This window comes from Physeter macrocephalus, chromosome 11, assembly GCF_002837175.3.
Source record: "Physeter macrocephalus isolate SW-GA chromosome 11, ASM283717v5, whole genome shotgun sequence".
Taxonomy (NCBI): domain Eukaryota; kingdom Metazoa; phylum Chordata; class Mammalia; order Artiodactyla; family Physeteridae; genus Physeter; species Physeter macrocephalus.
Genome location: NC_041224.1, coordinates 96,930,712 through 96,940,673, shown reverse-complemented (window position 1 = coordinate 96,940,673; position 9,962 = coordinate 96,930,712). Strand labels below are relative to the sequence as shown.

General features: G+C 38.3%; 1 protein-coding gene across 1 annotated transcript in view; it reads left to right on the top strand.

Annotated features, from left to right (window-relative positions):
- Positions 1-1,160: 1,160 nt before the first annotated feature.
- Positions 1,161-9,962, top strand: part of MGA (MAX dimerization protein MGA) — a 173,533-nt gene continuing 164,731 nt past the window's right edge. The window contains exon 1 of the mRNA XM_055088304.1: positions 1,161-1,470. The gene's annotated coding sequence lies outside the window, so the exon portion shown is untranslated. The remainder of the gene's footprint in view (positions 1,471-9,962) is intronic.

Below are 9,962 nucleotides of genomic sequence, written 5' to 3'. Positions count from 1 at the left end.
CAAATAACACAAAACAACACCCCCCCCCCCCAGCAGATTAGCGTGCATGTGTTATAATATTAACATCTAGTATTGGGATAGGAGTGGGGAAATTTGGCACATTCATACACTGCTGTTGGTGGATATTTACATTTGAACATCCTTTCTGGAGAACATTTTGACTATATTTATTGAAAGCATTAATAAACTATATGTCCTTTCACTCAGCTGCTCCTCTTCTTTATTAGGGCACTAATTGGTAAGTTTGCAAAAATGTTTATTAAGAGTTGTCTTAATTCTTTTTTTTTTGGTTGTGCCGTGTGGCTTGCGGGATCTTAGTTTCCTGACCAGGGATGGATCAATGCCCCCTGCATTGGGAGCGTGGAGTCTTAACCACTGGAGCACCAGGAAAGTCCCTGTAGCATTTTTTTATAGTAGCAAAAAACTGGAAAAACTTAAATGTTAAATAATGGGGGATTGGTTAAATAAATAAGATGCCTTCATAGAGGGTAATACTTTGTAGCTAGTAGACATGATAGAGATTTCTAGTAATGACTTGGAAAGCACATTATATATATTGTTAAGTGTAAAAAGCAGGTTATAAAATGATATGCAGTGTGATCACATTTTTGTAGTGATATACCTCTATGTGTCCGTTTACATAGAAATCTAAAATGGTATATATCAAACATAAACTAATGGTGATTTTACTTGAATGGTAGGATTTTTGGATGAATTTAATGAAAAAAAACTTGTTATTTTTTGGAACAGTTTCAGATTTATACAAAAATTGCAAAGACAGTATAGAGAGTTTCCAAATACCCAGCACCTCGTTTTCCCTATTATTAACATGTTACGTTAGTATGGTATATGCGTTGTAATTAATGAAGCAAGATACATGATTATGAACTAAAGTACATAATCAGATTTCTTTAGTTTTTATCTAATACCCTTTTTCTATTCCAGAATCCCATCTAGGATACCACAATACTTTGTTTAAATGTACTAATGCTTTGTTGGTGGGTGATATTACAGGGAAGAAGGTGTCAGGGGGGCCAGTCATGTGCTCTCGGCTGCGCAGTTCCTCGGTTTTCCAGCGCCTTTGCTTTGGCCGGACTGGCTGCTTTTACTCCTCCCACCTCGAAGCGTGGCAAGCGTCGGTGAGAAGCTGTGTCGTGTGGTGGAATGAGCAGGGTTCTGGGAACGAGGAGACCTCGGGTGTAGGCCTTTGGCTACTTTTGCAATTAGCAAGTCATGTTGCCACTCTTGGCCTCTATTTTCTCGTATTTTAGCTCTGTATAGGAGGTTTTTTTTTTTTTTTTTTAAGGCCCTTAAAAGGTGTATGACCTGTACCTTATCCCAATGTCATGCTGATAGCAAAATAATTAAAAACGAACAGGTCATTAACAATCATTATGAGACAAGGCGGTCTCCCCACAGGAGAAAACCCACAACAATCCTTGCTCCATCATTACAGGAAACTTGATGGAGGTAACTTGTTATAATATTCTGGGCATGTCTGTCCATATTTAGCAGTAGGATTTATACTTTGTACCTGCCCATTATCTCATTTGAAAAGTATTCTTTTTAGACGTCTAGTCCCTATGTGTTTTCCTGGAAAGAAATCAAGAGATAAGTAGTATTGTCATAACTGTGGAGATGGGGAAATAAAAGGAGTTAGAGGGCACATGCTCATGCCCCATAACGCTAACTAGAAAGAAGTCGTCTTCTGAACTTGGCGGGCCAATTTTTGAAGCTTCCTGCTACCAGCCTTTGGTGTTTTCATAGTTCTCAGCTTCCAGTTTCAGCTCTTCATTTTACCAAGGGTCAAGGCCTTAGTGAAATGAAGCAGGCATAAATTATGTATTTTTCATATCATTGAGTATGCTTTATAGCACCCTTTGATGTATCTTAAAGAGCCTTTGAATTTTGTGGGAGTACAGTCTGGAAAACATTTATTGAGCAATCATGATAATAATAGTTATCACTTTTGAACAATTATAATAATAGTTAACATCTTTCTAGCATAGTACTTTATATGTCTTAATTCATTTAGTTCTCGTAACAAACCTGTGTTAAGTACTATTATCTCCATTTTACCAATGAAGGAAACAGCAACAGAGAGATTAAGTAACTTGTACAAGGTTATATGACTGATAATTTACATAATTCCAACCAGTATTCCTTTTGAAAACTTGACATAATGATTCTAAATTTCATTTGGAAGAATGAACTTATAAAGTACAAACATTTTTGAAAGATGAAAGTTAAGGGGGGGGACTTGTACTAGTGAATATACAAATAAAGCTATGATAATACAATAAGTGGTAACTCTGGAATAGACAGAGCAGTGGGACAGAATAATAAATCTAGAAATGTATAAGACTAGTATTATACAGGTGGCATTTCATGTTGAGAAAGAATTTTGAAATTGTGTTGGAATAATTGGCTAATCATTTGAAAAAAATAAAATGGAATCCTACCTTAAAATATAAATAAAATAAAATCTGGGTGAGTTAAATATAAAATATGAAGTCAAAATTATGCTTTAAAAAAATGGGTGAACAGTTTTGTAATCTTGGCATAGGATGAGCTGTTCTAAGCATGATTGCAAAGGCAGATTGGTAGAATTATTACGTAAAACAACCCGTAGTTGGCAACAACACCATCAAGTTAAAAGACAAATTTACTCATTTAGTATTCATTTGACATATTTATTGAGTGTGTACAATGTGACATGCAGTTTTTCAGGTGTTGGGGATGCAATGATAAGTAAAGCCAGGCAAAATGTGGGAAAAAAAATTTGCACCATGTGTTGGACCCAGAAGGTTAATGACATTAGTATCTAATAGATTGTCAAAAGACCTGAATAGGTAGATCACACGCATAGAGAAATAAAAATAACTAAAAAAGATAAAAATACATTATTTTCCACTTATAAGCAAATAACACAAAACAACACCCCCCCCCCCCAGCAGATTAGCGTGCATGTGTTATAATATTAACATCTAGTATTGGGATAGGAGTGGGGAAATTTGGCACATTCATACACTGCTGTTGGTGGATATTTACATTTGAACATCCTTTCTGGAGAACATTTTGACTATATTTATTGAAAGCATTAATAAACTATATGTCCTTTCACTCAGCTGCTCCTCTTCTTTATTAGGGCACTAATTGGTAAGTTTGCAAAAATGTTTATTAAGAGTTGTCTTAATTCTTTTTTTTTTGGTTGTGCCGTGTGGCTTGCGGGATCTTAGTTTCCTGACCAGGGATGGATCAATGCCCCCTGCATTGGGAGCGTGGAGTCTTAACCACTGGAGCACCAGGAAAGTCCCTGTAGCATTTTTTTATAGTAGCAAAAAACTGGAAAAACTTAAATGTTAAATAATGGGGGATTGGTTAAATAAATAAGATGCCTTCATAGAGGGTAATACTTTGTAGCTAGTAGACATGATAGAGATTTCTAGTAATGACTTGGAAAGCACATTATATATATTGTTAAGTGTAAAAAGCAGGTTATAAAATGATATGCAGTGTGATCACATTTTTGTAGTGATATACCTCTATGTGTCCGTTTACATAGAAATCTAAAATGGTATATATCAAACATAAACTAATGGTGATTTTACTTGAATGGTAGGATTTTTGGATGAATTTAATGAAAAAAAACTTGTTATTTTTTGGAACAGTTTCAGATTTATACAAAAATTGCAAAGACAGTATAGAGAGTTTCCAAATACCCAGCACCTCGTTTTCCCTATTATTAACATGTTACGTTAGTATGGTATATGCGTTGTAATTAATGAAGCAAGATACATGATTATGAACTAAAGTACATAATCAGATTTCTTTAGTTTTTATCTAATACCCTTTTTCTATTCCAGAATCCCATCTAGGATACCACAATACTTTGTTTAAATGTACTAATGCTTTGTTGGTGGGTGATATTACAGGGAAGAAGGTGTCAGGGGAAAAAGGAAGTGAGGTGGGGAAAAAGTGAAAACAAACATAAGGCATGTGTGACCCAGATGGCCATAGCTTCGCAAACAAAGCTGGCTGCCTGATCTTCCAAGGCATCTCCAGAGAGTTCATATGAAGCTCTTGCCTCTCAGAACCTTCCCAGTTACACAACCACAATACTTTTAGTAATCATGCCCTCTTAGGATCCTCTTGGCTATGATAGTTTCTTAGACTTTTGTTTTTGATGACCTTGATAATTTTGAGGAGTACTGGTCAGATGTCCCTGAGTTGGGACTTGATGTTTTTTTCATTATTAGACTGGGGTTAGAGTACATACCATCAACATGACTTGTCACTCTTGATGTTGACCTTGATCACCTGCCTGTGAATTTGGTTTTTAAATGTTTGCTTTTCTGTAATTTCTATTTTAAAAATAATCTGTTACTTGTTTTTGGTATAACAAAAAGTATTTGTTATAATACTCTGGGCATGTCTGTCCATCTTTATCAATAGCATTTATAGTAAATAGTACATTGATAAGCTAATATAGAAAGACGATAATAGAAGTTACAGTCAAAGAAAAAATAACTGGCCAAATTGCTGGAAGGGCTAATTATAGAAAGGAATTAAATGCATTAGTACAGTATAGCTTGTTTTAACAATCTTTAAACTGTTTTAGGAAGAACAGCCTGGTAACCATGAATTATGCATAACAGGATGAAAATATAAATAAGATAGATTAGGTCTATTAGGTAAATTCATTCATTCAACAGCAAATAATTAATGAGCCCTACTGTATATTATACCAGGTGTAGGGATTGAGCAGTGAATAAGAATGTCTTATTTATAACGGGAATTTATAGTCTAGTAGATAGACAATAAGGTAATAAATAATATGATTTCAGATATTGTCAAAGTGCTGTGAATAAAATAGTACTAGGGGATAGAGAGTGGTGGTGGTAGGCTTGGTGGTTCTTTTACATAGGTCATGAGGTAAGGATTTTCTGAGGTAACATTTGAGGATAAAGAGACCTGAATGATAAGGAGCAAGCCATGCTAACATGTGGAGCATTTTAAGCAGCGGGAATACTGATGCAAAGGTTCTGGGGCAAGAATCAGTTTGGGATTTTTCAAGGAAGTGCAGGAAGGCTAGTGTGCTATAGTTTGGAGACTGCTGCAGTGTTAATTGGTGGTGGTGGCTATGATAGGGTAGGGTAGTAGGAAATGACACTGGGAAGCTGGTGGGTCTTAGATGGTATAGAGCCTTGTAGACCAGAAGGGCTTTGGATTTTATTTTAAGTGTGGTGGGATCCATTGGACAGTTTTATGAAGAAAAATTATACAATCTAATTTATGTTTTAAAAAGATTACTTTGGGCTTCCCTGGCGGCGCAGTGGTTGAGAGTCCGCCTGCCGATGCAGGGGACACGGGTTCGTGCCCCGGTCCGGGAAGATCCCACATGCCACGGAGCGGCTGGGCCCATGAGCCATGGCCGCTGAGCCTGCGCGTCCGGAGCCTGTGCTCCGCAACGGGAGAGGCCACAACAGTGAGAGGCCCGCGTAACGCCAAAAAAAAAAAAAAAAAAAAAAAAAGATTACTTTGACTACTGTAGAGGAAAGAGGGGCAGCAGGAGACCATTCAGGAAGTCATTGGAATGGTATGATGAAGTATGGTGGCTTTGGGTCAGGCAGGCAGTGATGGAGACAGTGAGAAGGGGTTGGATTCAGCGTATATGTGGAAGGTAGAACCAATAGAATTTGCTGATAGATTAGTTGTGAGAGGTGAAAGAAAAGAGGGATCAAAGATTATTGCAAGTTTTTAGCTAGAGCAACTAGTGCCAGGTAGAGAGGTGGAAAACTGGAAGGAGCTAGTTTGGGGTGTAAAATGAACAGTTTAGTTGGATACGTTGAATTTGAGATGCTCGTTGGTTATCCAGGAATAGATAGTTGATTGTTCAGTCTAGAGCCTGGAGCCAAAGTCATGGCTGTGAATATACATTTGGGATGTCATCAATACATAGATGGTGTTTAAAAACCTGGGTCTGGTGAGAAGAGGGCCAGTGACTGAGCCCTGAGACTAAGCTGAAAGCATGGACAGAGGAATAAGTCACACTTAGATTTCTTTTGTATCTGCATCAGCACAGTATTTACTGTGTCTATATGGTGTTATATTAAATAAAGCCTTTGAGATGGTTGTAATGTACCTTAGGCTCTTCCTGCTACATAAACTGATTCTTCAGGTTTTTGTGTCTGTCCTACTTGAAGATTTCTACTTTCTCTACATTACCTGGGGGCATAAACTCCAAATTTCATAATTTAGCATACCAGACCTATCATTGTTGAACTCTACCCTACCTTTCTCTCTTTATCCTCTTTCCTCTTTATCATTCCTGTCATGCCCAACATGTTCTGCATGTGTATAGCCCTCTATTTGCCTAGAAATCCTCTCTTCTACCCCTCTTCCTGCTTGTTGCCTCAAACTCCTACTCAGTCTTCAATGTCTAGCTTAAGTTTGCTATATAATTTCCCCAGATAGAAGTTGGCTCTTCAGTGCACAGTACTTCCTTAGCTCTGTTGTTGATACTTTAATTTATAGCAGAATATAAAGTTGGTTGATTTTTTTTAAACTTTGAAAGACATTTATTTATTTATTTTTAAAATTAATTTATTTATTTTTGGCTGCGTTGGGTCTTCATTGCTGTGCACAGGCTTTCTTTAGTTGCGGCCAGCGGGGGTTATTCTTCGTTGCGGTGTGCGGGCTTCTCATTGTGGTGGCTTCTCTTGTTGTGGAGCATGGGCTCGAGGTGCACGGGCTTCAGTATTTGTGGCTCGTGGGCTCAGTAATTGTGGCTCGCGGGCTTTAAAGCTCAGTCTCAGTAGTTGTGGCTCACAGGCTTAGTCACTCTGCGGTATGTGGGATCTTCCCGGACCAGGGCTTGAACCCATGTCCCCTACACTGGCACGCGGATTCTTAACCACTGCGCCACCAGGGAAGCCCCAAGTCGGTTGATTTTGATTCGTTTCCCCAGTGCTTGGCATGCCCAATCTAATGCTTTGAAAAAGTTTAGAAGTTTTGTTTTGGCAAAAGAGAGTAAATAACTAAAACTAGATCTTATGATACTAGATGTTATAATACACAATCATATGGATCATTAGCTGAGATATTTAGATTTTTTTTTATGGTTTTATGAGTTGTTGGTTTTTGGTTTTAATGATATTTATTGTGATGGAATTTAGCCAGTACAAAGTTTAATGAAATGATGTCAGTTAGGAGTCTTAGTTCAGAGACATTTTAGGAATGGTTTAATCTCTAGAGTTGAATAATGCTTATTCTTTGGAGGCAAGCTATTATATAATAAATTTTTCCTCCACTTGCCCACTTTCCCACCCACCTTCTCAGTAGTCAGGAATTCAATTTTAACATTACACATGTTCTTTGAGCTCTTTGCTAGAGGAGAAACCTAATGTAATAAATCCAGTAGAATTAGCAGTACTCACCCCAGAAATGTCCTTTTAATTGTTGCATAGAGAGAGGCTTAATGGTGTGTATTGTAGGTGTGAGGGTTTCAGTCTGTGAGCTCAAGTAGGGTTAATTATTTTGTCATTCAATTGTAAGCATGTATTGAGCACCCACCATATATGGGCACTGTATGAGGTGCTGTGGGGGACACACAAAAGAAGTAAAAGTCATGGTTCCCTGCACACGAATCCCTGACAATTTAGTCAAGGAACTGAAACATAACATTAAAAAGGAATTTAATCTTAACAAGCAGTATATCAGTAAGTGCAAAGTACTGTGGTATAAATCAAAGACTTTGCATTTAAGCCCATAATTATATTCTCAGAGCTATATGCAGTCTTATCTTGCATCAGTTTTCAACATTTTGACCTGACTTGCAAGCTCTGCATTTTCTCTTGTCCTTTAATATTTTTAGTTTCAAAAAGATACTATTGATTTGACTCTTAAAAAACATTTTTTTTTCAAGTTAGTAAATCATTTTTAAAAAAAAATTATTTATTTATTGGGCTGTGCTGTGTCTTAGTTGCGGCACGCGGGATCTTTAGTTGCCGCATGTGGGATCTAGTTCCCTGACCAGGGATGGAACCTGGGCCCCCTGCATTGGGAAAATGGAATCTTAGCCACTGTACCACCAGGGAATCCCTGATTTGACTCTTTGATGTGTTGAAAGCCCTGTATAGGAAAGGAGTGCCCTGCCAGTACATTGCTTTTCAACATTTTATTCCTTCACGTCTGTAAAGTGAATAGGTAATTTGAAAAGGTGGAATGCCATTTAGTTTTTATAAGTGTCACAGAGGCATACTTTTATAGTTTTGCTGTCTGTAGGTTTTCTTAGACATATTTTCTCCTACCTGAGGCTGCGGGGGTTGGGCGGTGGGGGGAGGGTAGAAGAGTATAGAACCTAGAGAAGAAATTGTGTGTGTGTGTATGAATATGAGTTTAAAAGCACTTATTTTGGGATTTGGATTATGAAAGCAGTTTTCATTTGAGAAAATATGAAAAACATAGATAAGCACAAAGAAGAAATAAAAATATGCTAACTCCCACTGTTAACCTTATTGGTATGCTTCTAGGCTTTTTTTTTTTTTTGGCGGTACGCGGGCCTCTCACTGTTGTGGCCTCTCCCGTTGCGGAGCACAGGCTCCGGACGCGCAGGCTCAGCGGCCATGGCTTACGGGCCTAGGCGCTCCGCGGTATGTGGGATCTTCCCGGACCGGGGCACGAACCCTTGTCCCCCTGCATCGGCAGGCGAACTCTCAACCACTGCGCCACCAGGGAAGCCCAAGTTTTGTTTTTTAATAAATAAAATGAATAGTTCAGCTGCCTTTAGAAATGAGTAGATAATTGTCTTTACGTAAGGTGGATCTAATCAGATTACTCTCAATAAAATTCTTTGGTAGCTTCTCATAATAAATGGAATCAAGTTGAGGCAAGTTCAGATTCTTTAGCCTAGTACATATAGCCCTCTACCTTACAGCTTATCTCATTTACCATGTGTCTCCCTCGTACACATCTTTGTTCTATCCATACTACATGTACTACTTGCAGGCCTCTAGACCAGGGGTTGGTAGACTTTTTCTGTAAAGGGCCAGATAATAAATATTTTAAGCTTTGTGGGCCTTACTGTTTTTGTCAGCAGCTACTCACCTGTGCTGTGGTAGCATGAAGGCAACTATTGACAGTATGTAAATGAATGATCATGGCTGTGTGCAGGAAAACTTTATGGACACTAAAATTTGAATTTCATGTAATTTTTGCATGTCATAAAATTTTATTAATTTTTTTCAACCGTTAAAGAATGTAAAAAGCCTTCTTAGTTTGTGGGCTATATAAAAAAGATGGGGCTTCCCTGGTGGCGCAGTGGTTGAGAGTCCGCCTGCCAATGCAGGGGACACGGGTTCGAGCCCTGGTCTGGGAAGATCCCACATGCTACGGAGCAACTAGGCCCGTGAGCCACAGCTACTGAGCCTGCGCGTCTGGAGCCTGTGCTCCGCAGCAAGAGAGGCCGCGACAGTGAGAAGCCCGTGCACCGCAATGAAGAGTGGCCCCCACTTGCCGCAACTAGAGAAAGCCCTTGCACAGAAACGAAGACCCAACACAGCCAAAAATAAATTAATAAATTAATAAATTAATTAAAAAAAAAAAAATGGCAGGACATGGCCTATGGGGTTGTAGTTTGCTGACCCCTGTTCTAGACTGCCACGATTTCTGTACCTCTTCCTTTATTCACTGTCTCTCCCCTCCATTTCTTTCCCTAGTATGACTGTCTTGTTCAGAACTCATTTTAGATGTCATAGTCTCAGGGAAGTTATAATTGTTTAGATCTTTTGCTGGTGATAGAAGTGCTATTCACACCTCTATCACTGTATTTATTTGACTGTATTTAAAAAAATTATAGTAAAATACATATAATATAAAATGTACTGTTTTAACCATTTTTAAGTTACAGTTCTTTGTCACTAAGTATGTTCACATTGTTGTGCAGTCATCACCACCATCCA